General features: G+C 38.9%; 1 protein-coding gene and 1 long non-coding RNA gene across 6 annotated transcripts in view; one reads left to right on the forward strand and one right to left on the reverse strand.

The window, feature by feature from the left end:
• The first annotated feature begins 2,702 nt into the window (after positions 1–2,702).
• Positions 2,703–21,208, forward strand: part of rhea (Talin_middle and talin-RS domain-containing protein rhea) — a 32,243-nt gene continuing 13,737 nt past the window's right edge. For 2 of the 5 annotated variants that reach the window (XM_018099806.3, XM_018099808.3), the window contains exons 1-2: positions 2,703–2,845; positions 14,423–14,639. The gene's annotated coding sequence lies outside the window, so the exon portion shown is untranslated. Of the gene's footprint in view, positions 2,846–4,640; positions 4,820–14,422; positions 14,640–16,993; positions 18,188–20,476; positions 20,636–21,208 lie in introns of those variants that run through there. The other 3 variants (XM_030383020.2, XM_089260261.1, XM_089260262.1) reach the window with 3 other exon arrangements.
• On the reverse strand, positions 3,388–4,499 carry LOC149091360 (uncharacterized). Its single transcript, XR_016196838.1, has 2 exons — positions 4,012–4,499; positions 3,388–3,961 (listed from the first exon to the last, which is right to left on the reverse strand). It is a non-coding gene; the product is annotated as an uncharacterized LOC149091360 (long non-coding RNA).

Consider the following 21,208-nt stretch of genomic DNA (forward strand, 5'->3'; position numbering starts at 1 on the left):
AGCATGTCAACAAACCAATATACTCGTTCTTTATTTCCCGGACGGGCATAACAAGGCAATGACTACAAATTGCTGGCAGCCGTTGGCCTCTCATCGCTTTACCCCTTAAATGCGTTTAGAAAGTGAAATTTTGATGTTGGCTTTCGTGTCGCAGGGGTTTGTCGAGCTAAGGCCACAAATTATTTTTATAGCTGCGCTTGAGCCCGTTCAGTTATGCGCATTATGATCATGACGCTGAGGAGGAAGTTGATGATGATGATATAAATAATAAACCCTTGAAGCCAGCCAGAGGAACGTGCGCCTCGTAAAAGATGGAACAACTTATGCAAACTCACTGTCTGAGCGAGCGAAGAAGCAAAAATTTTAATTGATGACAAATTCATTAAAATTGTCGTTCGAGGGCAATAAAAAGTTAAGTAAACAAGCGAGCAGCGTGGGCGATGTCCTGCCAGCCACAGCCGCAGGATGATGATGCTGCGGGATTTCCGTCGTGCAGCCGAGCGTGAAGGATGCAAAAAGTTAATCGCACAGGCGGCCACACTTTGTAGCAGCATTCTAGACAGATGTGTTAATGTCTCTCTCTCTAGACATGTATATATAAACATATATATGTATATAGGGTTTTTTTTTATAGCCTCGCCTTTGTGCACTTGCCTCGACCCAAGCGCAATAAGTAAATTGCGTAAATTTATAGCTGCGTAAATTGTTTAATGACTCAACAGTCTATTTATCCCAGCCATGGCATGCGCCGACATGGCCTAATGCTTGTTGAGGTCTCGAACTGAGTCCGAGTCCGTATTCAAACAGATTTTTACGACTGCCAGCGTTGAGTGAGCCTGACAAATAGAAAATGTATTTAGACTAGTGTCAGGGGGCAAAAGGGACTCGAGGTAGTGAAGTCCAGAGAGCAGCTGGATTTTAGATCAATAGAACTTGGGATGCTATAAGGCAACTACAGAAAACTTAACAAGTTAAAATACGTATACTTATGGTTGATTGAGAATATTTGAAAATTTAGAGACTCTTCTAAATGACAAATCAGTAAAAAAATTTGCAAATGTGTCTAAGAAAGCTTTATTAAGAACTATAAAAGTTAAAGAAGATTATCTCGATATTATATCTTCCAGTTTAGGTATTGAACTCAAAGCATTTGTAATTTTAGAATCGGAAATGCCGAGTCTCCGATTTATTATATATTAAAGATATTCCCAAGACTTCCAGCTGACACAACTTTACTAAAATCTCATCTCTCCAAATATCTCATGTTCAACATAAACCTAATACTCTAGGAAAATTAACATGTTTAATGTGCCCCCCAAGTGCCATTTGGCAGTCTCGCCAGCAATTGAGAACTGGTCATGCAATTAGAGTGCAATAAATCTCAACAACGGAGAATAAATCTGGCGAGAAAACCCCTTAAATTTTGGTTGATAAAATGCCGAAATTATCACAGCTCTTGGACATAGTGCATGATGATATATGAGCTGAAGTCCGAGCACTTTTAACCCATTAGCCAACCGGAAGATCGCTCAATTAGCGCGGCTGCTGGTCAACACAAGACGCCAAGTCCCAAGTGGGTCACTCCACGTCCGTGGTATAGGAAAAGGCTTACGGTTTTTGTTGTGCCAACAAAGTGACATAAATCTCTTTTTGTTCTTTTTTTTTTTTTTTTGGTGAAAACTCAACCGGAACGAAAGGCAATGACGCAGCGGGCGCTCAATGGGAGATACATACATGCTATATATCAGCTCTAGAGTCATAATAGGAAAGGCAGATTTATAGATTTCCCATAGTGCTGGGGCGCGTGCGAGCCTTCTCTCTATCTGTCTGCAGCATCTTCGGAAGGGATCGAAATGGGCATCGATGCCGGATGCACAGAAACGACAGGCGTTCGATTGAAATTAATTGAATTTGCCGCCCAACATGAAGCGCGACTACAACTTGACTTTGACTTTGACTTGGGAATGGAATTGGAATTGGATGATGAAGCGTGCATCGGAGTAGGTTGCTTCCTGTTTATGCTCGAGATATTTTTGTAGCATAAATTACGCATATGATATGGGTGGCTGTCGTCGGCGTCGTCGAAAAACAGGAACATTAAATTTATTTTTATTTCACTGGCTTACAACCCCAAATGAGCAGAAGGACATACAACAGCGTTAAGCGCTTAGTCAAGTTTTTGACTTAACCCAGCCTCGCACTCCGATTTCTGCCCGCTGCGAATGTCGCACGATATGCGGTCCGTTGAGTTTTTCGCCAAAGTCATGAATTTTCCTTATTTTTATGATTTCTATTACATGTTATTTTTCGCTAGCCAAGATTTTAGTTTTGTTGTGTTTTTGGCAACACAGTCGAGATTTCTATCTTGGGGTTGAATTGAACGTCTGACAAGGCAGTCGCTAACAAAAAAAACATAGAAATAAAATAAAAGCACAAACTCACGCCGGAAGCGCTGATCGCAGGAAAGGCAGACAAATTTATCAAACATCCATGTGGGGGTGTGCGCAAGCATCTGTGCTATCATTAATCATGTTGTTGTTGTATATTCAGTATATTCAGTATCCAAACTTAAATATCTTAAAGTTATATACAAATTTCATTACACGAGTTATAGGGAAAATTTAAATATTGGCGCCTAGTAGGCACCTGCGCGCGCATTCATGCACAACTATCGTCACATTGCACTGGTGCTTATCGCCCACGACTTAAGACTTATATCGATAGTTGGCTACAGTGTTGCACCGCAAGTATCGAAAAGCGCGACCCACTCTATCGTCCCGTTTTATTGTGTTGTTTTATTTATACATTTTTAACTATCTTCGCACCTGATTTTCCACATAATTCTGTAAGTTTCTAATAATTAAACAAACCAACATTCATGTGCAATTCAAGGATGTACAGTTTTGGTGTTGTGTGCGGGCAAACAAAGCCAATGCAAATTCAGCTGCAAACTTGTGTTGTTGTTGATGTTAGTGTGGCTGCTCATGGTGCTCCCTCCTTTGGGGTGGTCAGCGGCAGCGCCCCAGTTGGTTGCCCTTTACACATTTGTTATGATGGTCACGCGAATTCTGACCCGTTTCTGTGGCGCCGCTAGCAAATTTAATGCGTTTAAGCGACCAGCTGGAGTTTATAGCGGCTGCCGCTACTGTCATCACCCGCATGCTGTTTGTGTGAGTGTGTGTGTGTTTATGCTAATTAAGTGCAACTTTATTTGCCACCAAACAGCGCGAGCCTTGTTTGCAGCACACTTCATTCGTCCCCACGCACAGTTGAGACCGACAACAACAGCAAGAATATATCCAACATGTAATTCAATTAACACAAGAGCCCGAACTACGCCTTAACAAGCTTGACCACAAGGAGTGAAGTGTTGAAAAATGTCGAAAATATTTAAATGAACTCTTTTATTTGACTTGTGATCAAATACTCTATTAAGGCAGCATTGCTTATAACTAAATAATTTCATTTGTAATACGGCTTTCTGTACGGCTTTCCAAGTAGGCAATTTCTATATTATTAGTGCTTGATGACAGCCTTATCGTCCGTATGTGTTGTGATTGAAAAATCAACTGTGAACAATACAGACCAAAACATACAAACGTACGATTACGGCGCTCAGTTAGAGATAAGATAAGTTAACGACGGTCTTCTACTATAGTACACATACTTCAGCTACAACAATAAAAGAACAAGAAATTTAAAGAATGCAGTAACAGATTCTGAGTAGTGTTTAGAGTCTCAGCTGGCAGCCAGTCAATCAGACAGTTGGCGAATTGGCTTAATTAAATGCAATTGCAACCCTTAAGAGCCCGGAGTGAGCGATAAAGTCAGAATCGGAGGCGCGTGTGGATCTCCCGCTGACTTAAAGATGTGAAATCTCTTTCAATTCTCTGTTGTTTGTCAGAGGGAGAGGGAGACAGAGAGTAAGAAGCGGCGCGTCGCTGCATCAATTGCCTAATGACTGTGTCAATAATAGAGCATAATTGAAAAACAAGGGGACGAACGACTCACGACTCATCATCATCCACCGAAGCTCGCCTCATTTGTTTACACACTTTTTTGTCTGTATATATACATACATATATAGCTATTTATACAAATTGCAGCTTGCAATTGAATTCAATTTACGGCCCTTTGAAACGTGTGACAAATTTTGTTGTTCTTTACGCACAATGGCTATTGTCGTCTATTAAGTGTTCCAGCTAATTGGAAAGTGAGTAACACTTTTGAGCGTCTTGACTATTAATTCACTTCCACTTCCACTTTACCGCTTCCTCTTTGCGTCTTGCAAAAAATAACAACAGCAACAGAAATTTGCCATCACTAACAGAAATTAGTCATCCACATTATTGTTGTTGTTGTCATTGTTTTTGCGTTTGTTATGCACCCACTGGCAAGCGTCCTCAGCTCTTCTTTTAACAGCTTACTCTCCCACTCACTCACTGGCTAGCTCTTCGTCTCTTTGTCAGTTTTTGGTTTGTTTACATTCCCACTGTCTTGACGATCGAGCGCTAAAGAGCGTAGAGAGCGTAGCAGGTGCCGCGTTGGTGCTCATTTCTTCATTTGTGTTCACTCTCGCTCTCTTGAGCCGCTTGCGTTCGGCGCGCAGCTGTAGGCGCTCCTCAGTTCTGTTTTGGCTGTCGTCGGTGCCGATACGTGCCGTCGCCGATATCGATAAATTCTCTATATAAAAAAGAAAAATATTATCATACATATATTTTTGTGTGTTCTCTGTGTGTGTGTGCATATGTGCGATATTCAAGTTCAAATATCAAAAGGCAATAAATACAAATTTAAAACGCCAGAAATTCAGCAGAAGGTATATAAATATATACAGCTTTATATAAATACATACATACTTATGCAGTAGTTATCGCCGAATTTTTCGGCTGCTGTACATGTGTATGTGTGCATGTGCGAATGTGTCTTGCGCGTATTAGTGCGTGACATATGGCGCTATTTCCACGGATAACATACTAAAAGACAACACCAACAACGAACCTGAGCACAAACAAGCAAATTAATTGTGTAATCTTGAAACACGCCCACGCGCCTACGTTGTGCTCGGCGCCTGCGCAGCGCGTGAAAATCAAAGAAAAACTAATCAGACTGCAGCCAATAAGTATCCTTGACTCTTATAAATTAGCCAACAGCAGCGTATAAGTGTTTTATTTTATTTTTTCGTTCTTTCTTTCGGTTTATTTGATGCTGTTCATAAAGTTAAAAACAAGCACAGGCAGGCGTATTACCTCATCGCGCTGCCGCTGACGTAGCCGCTGCCCCTGACTTTATTTTATTAGTGTGTTTTTTGTTCTTGTTCAATTCTATATTTTGTTTTATACATACATATGATTTGTATAAATGTTTCCCAGCGTTTGTGAGTGTGTGTGCGTGTTTGTATGCTGCGCAGCCAGCTAGTTTGCCTAGGCAGCTGCTACTGCGCGTCCTCCTCCACTGCCTGTGCTACTTTATTTATTTATTTTGTTCGTATATTATGTATGTATGTATCTGTGTATCTTTGAGATACGTGCGCGCCATTTGTCGTTTTTGTTTTTATTTCGTTTGTTCGCTTTTTATTTGCATTTCAATCTCTGTGCGCTCAGCTTTTTCAGTTTTTGTTTTTTTTTTTTATTTTTATTTTTGTCATCTGTCATTAGCCATTCGCAGTCGGCGTTGGCATCTCAGTCGGCGTCGCAGTCAGCGCCTCAGTTGCAGCCGTCTGTTTTTTGGATCGTTTGGCAAATTTCGCTGCTGCGGCTTTTGTGGGCGTTTCTTGTATACTCTCCATTATCTCTTTACGAATATATCAATGCTCGTTTCGTTTGTCTTTCGCGCTACACACATTGCTTTTGACCTTATTTATAAGCCGCAGTTATGGTCTGGCCTGGCCACATAAACAAATCACATATAAAGAAATCAAAGCTCATTTTCACTCCATGTCAACGCTCTCAAATTGTCGCGTTCTCCATTTTGTTGTTGTTGTTGTTCATGTTGCTGTAGCTGTTGTTGTCGCTGTGTGGGCTTCCAATTGGATTTGTCCGACTTATGCATCCGCTGCGTGTACACTCACACACACACACATACATACACACAAGCTTGCATACACACTACAAAATTTCATTGAGTAAAAAATGCAAATGAAAAACTTAACTCGATTCGAATTTGTATCTGGGCCAGTTTTGTTGGCATTTGTGGGCGTCCCAGCTCGATTTTCGTTCGCTTTTAATTTCTGGCTTAAATAGTTTTCGCATGCTTTATTAATTGAGTCCGCATTCGTTTTGCATTTACTAAATATTTACTACACTTGTTTTCCTGTCTCTGTGTTCCATGTCCAAATGGCATCGCAGCTACCAAAAAAAAAATTGATTTGTTGTCGCACAACTTTCGAATTGCGTTTACGCGTTTTCTCTATAAAGCCTATATGCTATATATAGCCTCTTATATAGCTCAAGACGTACTTTATTTTACGATCTGCTATTGTCTGTCTCTTGTATGTCTCTTCTCTATAGTTTAACATTGATTTTTTTTTTTTTTGCAATTACGTGACTTCTTTTCTAAAGCTCTAGGGAGATAAATCTAAACTCAGATGATATACTGATATATGGAAATATAAAACTAACTTGGCTTTGAAATTACTATCATTATTAAATAGCTAGGCTAAATACCTGTGAAAACTCCATGAAGTCGGTAAAAAGTAATTTTCAAAATCTGTTCACATTTTCTTACAGTTTATAAATTTTTGTAGCTCTTTGTTACCTGTAGCTAAAACATACAGAAATTATGTTGTTCCATTTAAAATCGTTGTTAGCCTCTCCAAAAGCTTCTCAGACGAAAGAAAGCAAAGTAAAAACGCCGAAAAGCAAATGTTTGCCTCATGTTTCAAGCTCAATTGAAACAAATTAAGCAAGAAAATTGAAAATTTTGTATCGTATCAAAATTCACTGCTCCAAATGGGCAACAGCTACAACAACAACAACTGCAGCAACAACAACAATGTAGACAGCAATAACAATTAAAAATTTATAAAAATAACAACTGTGTGTGCTCTATTTTTTTAACGCCTCAGCATTTTTATTTGTGCACTGCACACAGAAACAACAAAATACATGCATTCACACATATCTAAGTACACACAGTGTGTGTGTGTGTGTGTGTGTGAGTGTGGCAATATATGTATGTCGATACAGATACAGATACTTCTGTTTCGTTTATGCCGCCTTTCAAACTGCTGCCGCACACATGTTTCAGAAACAACAACCCAAACACAAATCTACAGAAAAGCACAAGCAAGAAAATAAATACAAAACAAGGTGTCTAAAACAAGAGTGTAAGACTAACAGATACCCTTTGAATTGGTAAATATTAATAAAAGTAGCTAGAGATCCAACAATCTAGGTCAGGAATCTGTTTAGATATGAGCGAATGAAGCATGTGAGACCTAATAGTTACCCTGTAAAATGTATAAAACTATTATATATATCTTCGATATTCTCTCTTATGTCAGCATTTTTTTGGTCAGCATATATTTTACCATATATATATCTGAATATGAAAATCAAAGTCTACTCTCTCTAGTCTGTTTCACAGCTCGGCACAGTAGTAGCATGCCCCTTTACAACTACAGGGTATTTTGAAAAAGCGCAAAATAAACCAAAAATACAAGTTTACGTTTTGAGCAAGAACTAGAAATTCAGTATTTCTATTGAGTTTGATAGGCTTTGGCCATATTCCGGCATATACATACGTATATATAGATATTTTTGTATATATATGGTTTATTGTTTTGGAATGTTTCTTAATTACGCGGAACTCAAGTGGCAAGTGGCAAATGGTGGAGGTGAAGCTGCTCCAAGACACTTAAACAGACTCACAGAGAGACAGAGAGGGAGAGAGATGGAGAACGAGCAAAACTGAAACCAAAGCGCAATCGGATTCGAGTGTGGGGGGCTAACTCATTGGAATTTCGAGTATTTCCCTTTTTGCTGCTGCTGGTCACGCCCCGTTGGCTGACAGCCCACTTTTTTTCAGCTTTGCGTCAGCCAGGCGCTTAGTCATCGAAGGAAGTCTCATTGTTGACTCTGAGCGGCCTGATAAGGATTTATTATAATAATTTTAATATGCATTGATTGCAACTCGGTGTGTGTGTGTGTGTGTGTGTGCGTTCTTCTCTTTGCATATGCATTTAAATATATGTATGTATATTTATATCTTGTCTATATATAGACAAGACTCGCGGTCTTGAGACTCAAGTCTGTCGCCTTGTTGAAATTATGAAAAGATTTTAAATATGCAAACTGGAATTCGCTACTCACATTCGCTTTATCTACTCACTGTATATATGTATATGTTTGTATGTATTTGTTTACTCGTCTATATGAATACCTATATAAATTCCCATAACTGTTTACATTCCTTATGCTTACCGCATTTAATCTGAGACGCTTCAGGGTAGGGCTACTATCATAAAACCTTTTGCCTAATTACGTCACGCGTTCACAGCAAGAGTTTATATTGTGAGCAAATACTATATATATGATTATACATATGTATACAATCAGTCATTCAATACTTGATTTGTAACTAGATATAGCTGTAAATTCTTTTATTTCCATTTTTCTTGATATTAATTAAGCATTTAAAACATCTGTCAAATGTTTTTATTATGCAGTTCCTTGTAATTGCTTTTTGTAGTGTATATTTGTGTTGATTAAACTGTCTGCGAATTTTAATGAAATGAATAAAGATCAAATATCTTTGGAATGCAGAGTTACTTTGTAAGATCTGACGTAAAATCATATGATATCAGATCAGATCCGAATTTTTTGATATCGTATATAATTATTGATCAACATATTTCTATATACATATTCAATAAAACACATATACATATGTAGGTGTGTCTATCTGTATTTTCATATCAAATTTCTGCTACTATCTAAATTGTATTTCCATCGATTGTATATACACAGATATACATAGGTCCCCCTCTTATATCCTCTTCCTCTTTGCTCTTTTAAGTTCCAAGCTAAGCATTAATTTACTTAAAAGAGCTCCCTTTCAGTAGTCCGTTTGACCTAGCTCCGTCTCTTGGCCCAACCCCAAAGTTTAAATGGCTACAAAAAATATAAAAAATAAATGCGAAAAAAAAAAATAAATTTGCGTGCTCCACTCATAAACTGTCAATGCTCACATACCTCGCTGCTTGCACCACTGCACCGTCGCACCACCCAATTAAATCTTCATTCCCCTAAGTGATTTGATATGCTGCTGCTGCTGCAAAAAAAATAAAATAAATAAAAAAAATCAACAAAATACGAAAAAAAAACAAATAAAATAAAATAAAACCCCTTTTCCGTCTGTTTGGGCGTGTGGCGTGTCCATTGGCAGTTATCGCGAGTTTTCTCGCCTGGCCTTGATGGGCGTGGCAGGGGCCAGGGCGCAGGCTTTAATCAATGAAAGCCTTTGTGCCAGTCCGTTCGACAGTTTCGTACCCCTCGCCCTCCCTCGTATATCTCATTTTACGTCTTATTCTCAGTTAGTTTATGGATGCAATGTGGCATTCAAGTACGCAAATCGCATGCCAAAGTCAACGTAGCAACGGGAGTCGCCCAAGTGCTATATATATAGCATATATAAGTATCAGTCTGTAGTAATATATATATGTATGTATGTGCACTGAGCGAAATTAACTAGCTATTCCATAGTAAAATCATGTAACCAACTTTAAGCAGAGATTCTTTGAGTGTGAAAGAGAAGTTTCTTATAGGGAAGACCATAGACTATCATGAAAATGACAAAATTTGGTATTGATAAAAAAAAATAATAATAAAAAAAATATATTTATCCATAAAAAATATATATATAATATGAAAAGTTTGCAACTTATCTCAAAATAGATAAAATTTTGATAAAAATGAAATTAATTTAACTATATTTGGTTATCTCTTAACTGAATATATATTTATATATCATGCAAATGTTCAGTAGACTTTATAATTAAACATATAATATAATGAAAATATAATATAAATAAAAGATAGTTACCCATTTTTGCTCTTAGTGCATGCTTCTCTGTGTGTGTATATGTGTATATATATTTGTGTTTGTCTCTTTTGGCACTCACTTGTGCGAAAATCACATTGGAGCCCGACTGGCGGGAGCCTAATTTTTTGCGACCCCTGCAAAAGGAGAAGCAGCGCCACTAGCAAAAGAGGAAGAAGAAGAAGAAGAAGCAGCAGCAGCAGCAGCAGCAGTTGTAGCATTTGCTTCAGCTTAAAGTAGCTGGGAATGAGAAGTTGTCTAAACACATTTTATTTTATTTTTTTTTTGGTTGGCAGCCAATCATAAAATGTTTTCTTGGCATTGGCCTCAAGTGCTGCCTGCTGGAGGATGCGTAGACTGAGCAGCGACAGCTCGCACTGAAAGGATATTCGCAACGTGACTCAATTGATAATCTTTGAACAGCATAAGTGAAACTTAATTAGAGCTAAGCTGTAAGCAAAGAGTCACAAGGCCTTTTAATTAGCTTCACTGATGTTTATCTGTTGACATAATTTGTTGTCATTATGAATGGGTGTGTGTGTGTGTGGGTGGGTGTGTGTGAGAGAGCGCGTGTGTGTGTGGCTTCTGCCCCCTTTTCCACCTTGATGCAGTCCAATTGAAAATTACAGGGCCACTCAGCCACTCAACCACAATCCACCCACCCAATGCATGGCACGCCCACTTTTTGAAGCAAAGCAAACCCTCTACCCTTCTCAGTGGCTTGGAACGTCATTCGATTTGATTTGTTTGTTTGCTATTGTTTGTGTTTATTTATTGTGTATTTTGTTACTTTTAATGCATCTTTTATCTGGATTTTGCCATCAATAAGCCAGAGAGTGAATGCTCATTGTTGTTGTTGTTGTTGTTGTTGTTAGTGCTGTTGATAGTGATACAAAATTTGTGCGGCATTGTGTGCGCGGCGAAGAGTTGCCCGAGTGACGACGTCTGCGTCTCAAAGTCTTGTTTACTCAAATTACAGCCGGGGTTATCTGCAGTTACATCCAGAGTGCCATTTCCCAAGTCTCAGTCGGAGCTGGCGAGTCAAAGTTCGCTCTTGTCTAGTTGTCTAGTTGACCCAATAGACTCCCAGCTCTCTCATACACTCAATCTCATGCTGTCTCTCTCTCACTCACTCTCACATTCTCTGTCTTCCTCTTTTTAGCTACAGCGTTTATTTGCTTTAGACAGCTGCTTTGTTAATCTCGCTCTACTTTGCGTTTACAATTTGCATTTAGAAACTCTAGCGAAATCTTATCGCAGCTGCCCAACGCGAAATGTTTACTAAATATTATAAATTGCTAGCCAGCGATCAGCTGTGCGATACTATATGTATAAAGTTAAAGTTGAATGACTTCCTAAATAGGTTAAATATATGTATCTATGAAAGCAAAAGAAGCTTATGATTATATCGCCAAGATTGGGTGGTAAAGAAACGTATTAAGCGTATAAGAGTTATGATAGTAAAAAGCGTTTGAAAAGATTTTATCTAAATTACGCGGAAACTTTGAAGAGCATAAAGCCCAAGTTTTTCAGCTGCGGAAACTCTCGTAATGTACAGTTATATGTATTAGTAGTAATAAACTAAAACTAAACTATACCCCATACTTTTGTGTTAAGCATTACATGACGAAGACTTGTTAAAATTTCCTTAATAAATTTCTATACATACATATGTATTTATATTGTTAATATTTCGTCCGACTTTTTAAAATTTTTAATATAACTTTCTATACATATTTATATTCTTAATATTTATTCCGTTGATAATTCAACAAATTGTGTTTGAGTTCTAGATTTACACACACATTCAACTCTCATTATTTTAGATGTTAGTCAATGCCTCAGAATTTCCGCTGACATCAATTATAGCTTCAGCTAATACAAATACGATTCTATTCACTATACCATCTGGTCGTACACCTAAAATGCATAGAATGAAATATCTAAAAATTCAACGATGAGTCATTCGCGTAAAAATCAAATGAAAAGACCCCAAATACACAAAGGCGCAGACCCAGTGCCAGCCAATCGTCTGAATACACAATTTTGGGGGGCGTTCAAGATTTGCCAGCATCACTGGGGAACTAATGAGCATTAGCTACCACTAATGATCATCAGTGATCATTACAAATTAGTCAGCCGAAATGAATACACATCAGCGCAAGAGCTGATGATCATTAGCGATCATCAGAGATGACCAGCGATCATTTGTAATCATTTGTGATCATAGACAAAGAATACGCATACATGAATATGTAATTCTTTGAAAGGAGCTCCAGATAGGCCAGCTCATGGGGCTCCACTGATCATCATCTCTGTTCCATGATTAGTAGCAGTGTTCAATGATCATCAATGACCAACAATCATCATCTGTGTTAAGTGATGATCATCAGTGATCATTATGTGGCCCCTGGTCTTACACACAAAGATCAACAGAAATGTTTGTCACACCTTGTTGTTTTTTTGACGTCAACTTTAGCCGGCATTTTATGGTTGCTCTGATCTTGTACAGGCTCTCCTCCGCCTCATAGATCTCGTTCTATTTTCAGTCTGCCATGAAATTTGTGACAAGAACTGGGCAGCAGCAGGCGGGGAAGGTGGATCAGTAGGCTGTTTTCTTTCATTGATGAGCCCAGGCATCTCGCAGAGGGAGGCATTAGAGCAGGGCAGAGCAAAGCAGAGCCCAACCAGCATATTGGGCATGGAAAATCCATTGGATCTCTCAGTGAGAGATTTATGCCACTCTCCGAATTATGCTTTGTTTACCTTGAAAACGTTTCATCGTTGATTTTTCTCTATTTTTAGTTGCCCCTATATCACACAGACGATGCTAGCTAGTCTAGCTGCTGTAGCTATGTTCTTTTGGCTTAATTAAAATCTGTGGGCTTTTGGCTTTTATTCGTTGGCCAAACTTTTGCGCATTTGAATTTAGGTTCTCTGCTTTCTATTTCGTTAATTTTTGTGTTATTTATAAAAACGACTTTTTTATATTTATGATTTATATATATCTTGCGTTATGTGATTTATAAGATATATCAGTCAACGGCTATATTTTATTTAGAGACTGCGAAAAAATCAATTTTCATTGGATGTGCGCAATAAAATTGGCTTGGAAAATATAAATAATTCGAGCTAAGGAAATTTATTTGCATGGAAGCAGAAATAAACTTAATTTCTAACATTTTCTTTACTCATATAATAAATTTAATAAATAATATTATTTTATTTTACAAGTTTTTGTTGTTTTGAGTATCCTTTATCTCTCCCTTCTCAGCTCTTGAGATTATAATTCTGAACTATATAGTTAATGCATCGAAATGTATTGCATCTCTTGGCTATATCCCTCCCCCGACCTTCTTCTTCTTCTTCTTCTTCTTCTTATGAATTAAGCACTTTAACGATTTAGAGACGAGTAGTTAGTTAACTTGAGCATATCCAATCACCGGCCACGCCCACGGATCGTACGTGCCACAGCGCCCAAGCAGCTATTGAGTATCGTTTAGTGATGATTGTGAGAATCGTGCCAAGGTCTCAGATTGTGTTCGCTTTAACTACGTGCCTCGTTATCAAGCGCTGCAGCAACAGCTCCAACTCGAACCGCTGGCCAAACACAATCGGCCTACAATCAGCCAGACAGATAGAGCCAAACAAGCTGTCAAGTGCTGCAGCGCCCACACCGATGCCACACAATCGTTGGCCCACGCCACAAATAGTTGACAACCGAAATGCGGCAACTTTTGTTTTACAGCCGCTGCGGGTGTCAACGAGCCGCCTGGCTGATTGCACCTGCCACAGCGCTGGGTCAGCTCGGCTCATTTTCTATTTCATTGCGGCAAGTCGGCCGCTGGCTTGTTAATGGTTTCTTGACTCTTGCTGCACTCTTGCCGCATTCTTGGCCGGGCCGTAGCAACTGCAGCAAACGCCTTGTTTCTCAGTTGGACTCGGCCTCGGTCTTAGCCCATTTTTAGTCACGCTTTGTTCAGCTTTTGGGCTTTTGGGTGTTGATTGATTTTTATAAACAAAACAACGCTAATGGAAAAGTCGGGTGCAACATTCTTTAGCTGATGCTGTGGCTGCTGCTGTGGCTGCTGCTGTTGCTAGCTGATAAACCCGGCTGCTGTCTGCAGCAACTTGGCGGCATTTGCCCATATATGTGCCTACGTGCAGCATGTGGCATCCACTGCTGGTGAGGTCGCGCTTCGCTAATATGGAAAATGAAAACAGGAAAAATGCGTTTCAGATGCGTGCAGCAAGTTCTGCCGTGGCATGCAATTCCATTTTCCATTTTCCATTTTCACCCCTCCGCGAAAACTGTTGAGAGATTTATATTACATCAAGCACTTATCGCACTTACGTCTATAACTCACTTTTTTACTTGCAGATTTCTTAAGCAAATATTTTAACGACAGCAACTAGAAGACGAAGAAGAAGCAGAAGAAACAGAGGTAGCAGAAACAATAAGAAACAACAACCACAACGAAGCAAACGCAACAACGACAACAATTAGCACGAAACTTTTTAAAAAAAAGAAACATTAACTTCATCTCATTTTTACTACTACCGAAACCTGGCACGCATCTCGGCTAATGAGAATTGAGGTGAGTTTTTCGATTGAATAAATACATATATATATATAAATATATAGCCGTAAGGCATAATAATATACTTATGTGTATTGAAATATATATTTATTAAAGGGCTCAAGAATCACAATCATAAATATATATTGATAAAATATAATAATGCATGTTTATCACATATATAATGTACATTAATATATATTTATAATATTATATAATTAATATTATAGTAATTATATATTTATTTATATATTTACATATATATTGATTTATATTTATATTTACTCAACAATTAGTTTGAGGTTTTTCTTAGTATTTTAAGTTTAGAGATCGACAACTTCGAAATATGGATAGATAGAATCGAACAGGGCTAGATCGACTTCTCATCAGGAATGGGCTTTGCCACGCCCTTTTCTTGTTATATACATTATCTATCCCATTGAAACTTACCAAATTAAGACTAAGCTATAGAATAACGAAATGCGAATATAGCAAGGCAAAAGCTAGAGAAGGAGAGGGAGAGTGGGAGAGACAGGGAGAGCGAGAGTGTTTATAGAACGACAGGCTACCAGAGATTATAGATTATTTGCAGATTGATTTTGTGCTATATATACATATATAACTTGTGTATTTAGTTATCTACTAATGAAGCTACTACAGGGTATATTCCAGTCAAACTCCCCCGCTTCACAAACATTTCATTTTAGCTGATTACAAAGTGCTACCGAACTGCTATAAAACATAACTAAGTGATGGTAAAAAATAGGTTTACGAGCCACTCTCCTTCAGTAGTGGCCCGCTCCAACTACCTCAGAAGTAGTTTCGTTTAACGACTGCCCAACTTTGAATACCCTACAGTTTCGTTAGATATTGAAACAATATAATTTTCATAGAGATAACTTTTTCTTTTCTCTGCTTTTCTTTTTCTGTGGGGGGAATTGTGATTCAGCAAATTTGACTGCACGAACTTTGAATAGGCCTCGCAGTGCCTCTCCATGGTTTTTATGGATTTGATATTGTTGTGTTCTTCTTCTTCTTCTAGAAATTTTAATGCCTCTGCCTCTGGCTCTCTGCTGGCTCAGACTATTTATGCGAGCGAAATTCTTTCTTTCCTCCATTTTATTTCTTTTCATTTGCTCACAAACACAAAATAAAAATTGTGGAAATTACATAAAAGGCTCCACATTGGCGCAGTCTACATGACATTCTGTTATCCTTTGGCCGCCCACGCAAATAAACGGGAGTGGAAGCAAAGCAAAGCAATCAGAGGGTGCCCATGGGCATCTCGCATGATAGGCGACACAATGCCCTATGTAGACGACTGTGATATGAAGTCTGATAAGATTTGCAAGCTAAATGAGAGATTGAAAGTTATATAAATATAGTAGATATAGTATGTACATATAAATAGTTCATAGGCTTGGGCATTTCTAGTTTTCTTTCTGGTCTGCTGCTGCTTGTTAGTCGGGCATACCCCATGCTCAGTCTCTCTGGCAAGTTTTTACTTTATGCTGAATCGAATCGCCGTTGTCGTCAAGCACAGCAAAGTGTTAGCTGTGCAGATTCCTTGCTGGCGCAGGACTCCTACGCACACGCGTCAACACACACACACATACATGAACTTTTATATGGCCAGACAAAATGGAGGCTGTGGCGCCAGAAAGTCGCGCCAGTTGAGTTTTTTCATGGCGGCAGCGTTTGCTGAGTTGACTTGACTTGGCTTTGTTAGCTGGGGCTATGAATACCATATAGATATATACATACATACATGCATATAGATATCTATATATACATATGATTAAAAGGGTCTTTAGTTAAGTTGCCAACTCTAGTTAGTTTTTCCTACTCTACTTTAGCTGCATTTGCTCAGTGCAGACGCTGCCCAAGTGACGTATACTTAATCTAGCTGACTGTAATTAATCAAGCAAGCATACCATTTTGCATAATATACAAATATATATATTTCTGTATATAATAGAAAAAAAAAATAGTTAGTCTTGCCATTTATACAACTTAGCAGGAGGATGCTGTGGCTGCTTCTGCTGCTGCTTGTTGTTGTATATAAGCAGAGCAGCGCAGCCATTGGTGGTCCTGGCCCACCCATTGAGCGCACAGTTGGTGGTTGTTGTCGCAGTTGCCCAAAAAAAATATACATATATTTGTATGCAAAGGAAAAAAAATAGTCGACAAAGTGGCAGCTAGCAACTCCAACCCCCAAAGCTGTTGATCTCTGCGCCCATCCCTCTTGCACGTGCAGTCGTTGCCCATAATTCGGTTTCAGCTTGAACATTTTTTGGCTTGGAGCATGCGCAGCAGAGCTCAGCATCCCAGTTGGTGCTTGTCGGTGCGTTTTTGTACGCCCGTTGATTTTCATATTGCTTACGACTTGTGGCATGAATGATGTTTGCATCAGAAGCGCACGATGTGTCGCCGGCGTAGCACATCATTCTAGGCCTAGCCTCCGATCCGGGCAGGACACAACGCCAGGCGCTGACATCATCATCGAGTCAGACAACAACAGCCAGCTAGCCAGCCAGTCAGCCAGTCAGCTAGCCAGGCCAGCATTCAACTCTGCATCTGTTCCTTCAGTTCAAGTTCAAGTGTTGCTTCAAGCAGTTGTCACGCGTCACCGTTTTGTGCCTTTTGTTCTTCAAACTGAAATAGAAAAGAAAACGTTAAGTTATTGTTATTGTTGCCTTTACGCGTGCCTTTTCGTTTTAGTCTCTAACATCAAAGTGCCTTAAAAGTTATATATATAAAAACAAAAAATTATTAACTATTAAATTTAGTCGCGTTTTTTGGTTGCATTTGTCGTCGTGTGCCTTAGAAATTTTATGCAACATTTTTTGTAGCTCTGTAGATATTTAGGCCCTAGGCTCGAACTCTGCCAATAATTTGCCTTAACTAAAGAAACAAACACCAAATACACGAAATTCGTTAAGATAATATATACACAGAACGTTTTTAACCCTATATATATAGATATAGATATATACCGTATACAAACAGTTTTTAGCCGTTATTTGTTATACATAGAGATGAATATATTGAGATTCGTAGTAGTCGCGTTTTTTAAAGCTACTTTTTAAACAGATTTATATAGTTATAGGGAGTTAGGCTCTCGTGTTAGTCGTTTTCCATTTTGTGTTTTAGTTTTCGCTCTTAACTTATCGGTTCCGTACAATTTCTTGTACAAAAACGTGCTGAACGGGTATCCGTGCCGCCGTTTCAACACCACAAACGTGCCTCAGCTCGATGAGCAGCAGTTGCCGCCGCATTAAGTGGTGTCAGTCGGGCCCTCCGATCGTCGTGCGCTGCCCGTCGTAGTCAACGATTTTTAAAATCCCTTCACACCCGTGCCAAAAAAATTAAAAAAAGATAAACAAAAACAGTTATATTTTAAAAATATTAAACAAACAACACACACACTCACACACAACACAACACAATACACAAGTCCTGAGTGCCTTTCGAAAAAAAAAACCGAAAAGGAAAAAAACAGAACATAAAATATTACGTAATTTTAAACGAAATTCCTTTAATGAGCTTCAAAATGTGCACGACGAGTAAGTAGAAAATATACAAATTTAAGAACACTATACATAAAATATAATATATTTTTTGTTCTATACTGTTATATAATATTTATCAATTGATTTTATTTTATTTAATAAAAAAAAATTTGTTTAAACTTTGATATATTTTAATTATTAAAGCCACGTTGCAGCACAAAAGCTGTCTGCTACAGCACTCACTGCGTGTGCAAGCTTCGATTATCAAAGCTGACTGCTACGTCACTCAGTCATAAGCTAGTCGAGTAGTCAAGCTAATTGATTGGGAATTATTTTGCAATTATTCTTGTCCTTACAAAAATCTATAAGAAATGAAAAATGAGAAAAAATAAAAAAATAAATAAATATATAAACTTTAATATGATATATAATATATATTAAAGTTTCATTAAAACCCATCAATATTAATAGTAAATGGCAGCATTATATTGCTTAATGGCAGCACTTAATAATTCAAAATTGAATCATAAAGAAGAAACATAAATTTGTTATATCCAGAGCCCCTATAAACGAGCCAAGACACAAAATCATAGACCCTTTTATTGAATTTCAAAACTTTTATCATCAGCAAACGAAGAAAGCAACATAACAAGCCCTAGGTTTATGTGTGAATTCCAATAAACAGGCATTCCAAAGTGCATTTGGCTCCGCATTGGGGCAATTAATTAGTGGACCCATAGAAAACTTGGCTGGCCGTAAATTTCATCCATTAGTCGCACAGTGGGACTTCCCCGCAGCGAAAAGTGCTTGCCAATTAGTGTGAGCCAGAGAAGAAGAAGAAGAAGAAAAAGAGTGAGGAATTGTAGTTGGTCAAGTGGCATTTGCATGCGCCAGCTATGAAAATCTGCGGGAAATCGCAAGTCTTTTGATGCTAGCGCTATTTTATGAGCTGCCATAAAAATGGTTCTGCAATTGAAACCTTAGTTAGCTGTAATTTTAGATGCATTTCTCTTTCCCTTTCTAATAATAGCTATAAATATATACATATGTGTATGTATGTGTATGTATAGCTATTGCCCAGCTGCGTCCCTCTGTTGTTTGCCTTTCAGCTTTATAGCATCCATCTACTCTACTGTCACATCCTTATTCAACGCGCTGTCCTTTTATCTATTTTATGGCACACTGTTAGTTTTACCCAATCCATCTCTGTCTCTCTCCCTCTCTCTCTCTCTCTCTCTCTCTCTCTGTGTGTTTATTTTGAGGTTATGTCTCTTTTTGGGGTAGACATCAGTTAATTGAATTAATGGAGGGTATTGTATTACACATCAAGTACTTCATTCATTCACAAAAAGCTGGCAACGGCGACAAGTGACAAGGGAATATATACATATAATACAATGTGTGTATAAGTATTTCAATTGTTGGTAACTCTGTTCGAGAGAAGCCAAAAAGTGTTTACCATATATTTTTTAAACACTTTTGTATTAATAGATAATTTCTTTTATAAAATTATTGTCATTGCAATTCCCATATTATTAATATATGAATATACAGCATTTTTCATTTGTCTTATATCATTTTTAATGTGATCTATCCTCATTTGCTTAGCTGAATTATTCCCCTTTTGTAGTACCCATATCAGTATTTGTATATTTTTCGATCAAATTAGTTCTTTAAATTGAACCCCATATTATTATTTTTGATATTCGCAATTTCTTTAATCAATCGCTTTTTGTTAGATTTATCATTAGTTGCTTTTATTGCCACAGCTGTCCCATCCACTTGCAACTCCCTTATCAGCACGTTTCTCTATTTTTTATCTCCAACCGCTAAACAGCAAAATATTTCATGTATCCTGTGGCCAGGCCCTGCGCACGCTCTATTGACGGTTGCCTGCCTACAAAGGGATTCCCTCTGCGCAGCGAGCGCGTTTCTCAGTTCGATCAGATTACGCCCTTTGTGGCTTTTTGCAGTTCGCTGCCCTCTGCCGCTGTCACTGCAGCAGCGCCGCTTAAGCTGCGCAAAACACTGGCATTTTGCCGGCTGGCGCCACTCGGGCGAGCGCACGGGCACAGAGTCTACAATTGGAGAGTAGCTGCAGAGAGTGAGAGAGAGAGCGAGAGAGCAAACTCTCCACGCGCCGCTCTTTTGGGGTTGCTTCAGCTGCTGCACCCTTTGAGTAAACTGAGGCACTCAATGCGCAGGCGGCGCTCTCTCTCTCTCGCTCTCACTCTGGTTATCTATCTCTTTGTCACCCCAGGCAGACAGCGAAAATGCGCTCGGCAGCGACGTCGACGTCGCAGCATCCCCTAGGCTGGTCCACTTTTGAGGTAACCTTTTTCAGTTACGTGCCAGATTTCGTGGGCAGCAGACGTGCATCCTTCACCAGAGCTCCACAACAAAACATACCAGAGTCAGAGTCAGAGTCAAGTCAAGTCAAGTCAACATTTTCTATAAAGCCCCGCCATATGGAGCAGTTGATGTTCTGCCAACGGGCCAAAAGTAAAGTTTTGTTTAAACTAGTATCTGTGTGTGTGTGTGCTTCCGATATATATATGTATATATATTGTCTCTCTCTCTGTGTCTGTGTGTGTGCTTGCCTCTTGTGTACGGCTGACAGTTTTTGCCGGATATTTCAAGTGCTTCCGTATGCCGGGGGATGCGACAACCAAAACATAAGCTGTGCAAAATATCGATTTTTACATAAGAAGAAAAAAGCTGAAAAAAATAATGAACAATGAATGATATATGGTGCACCGGATAGACCAGCCACCAGAGCTGGGGGCGGGGCAGTACACTGACTGACACACATTGCCCCACAGCAGGATAGAAAATCAATTAGTGGCGGGGCCGTGGGTGTAGCCAGTCGAGCATTAAGTGAATTTAGCTAAAAATCCAGGCATTAATGTCGCATAAAATGGCGCAGCAGACGTCGCTGTCGACGTTGGCGTCGCCGCAGACGTCGTTGCTTGACATAATGACAGCAGCAGCAGCAGCAGCAGCAGCAGCGGCGTCGGAGGCGGAGGCGGAGGCGGCGGGGCAGGCTCTGTAAGCAAGTCAACCCCCAGCTACAGT

This window comes from Drosophila navojoa, chromosome 4, assembly GCF_054131105.1.
Source record: "Drosophila navojoa isolate 15081-1374.11 chromosome 4, UAZ_NAV_1.0, whole genome shotgun sequence".
Lineage (NCBI taxonomy): Eukaryota > Metazoa > Arthropoda > Insecta > Diptera > Drosophilidae > Drosophila > Drosophila navojoa.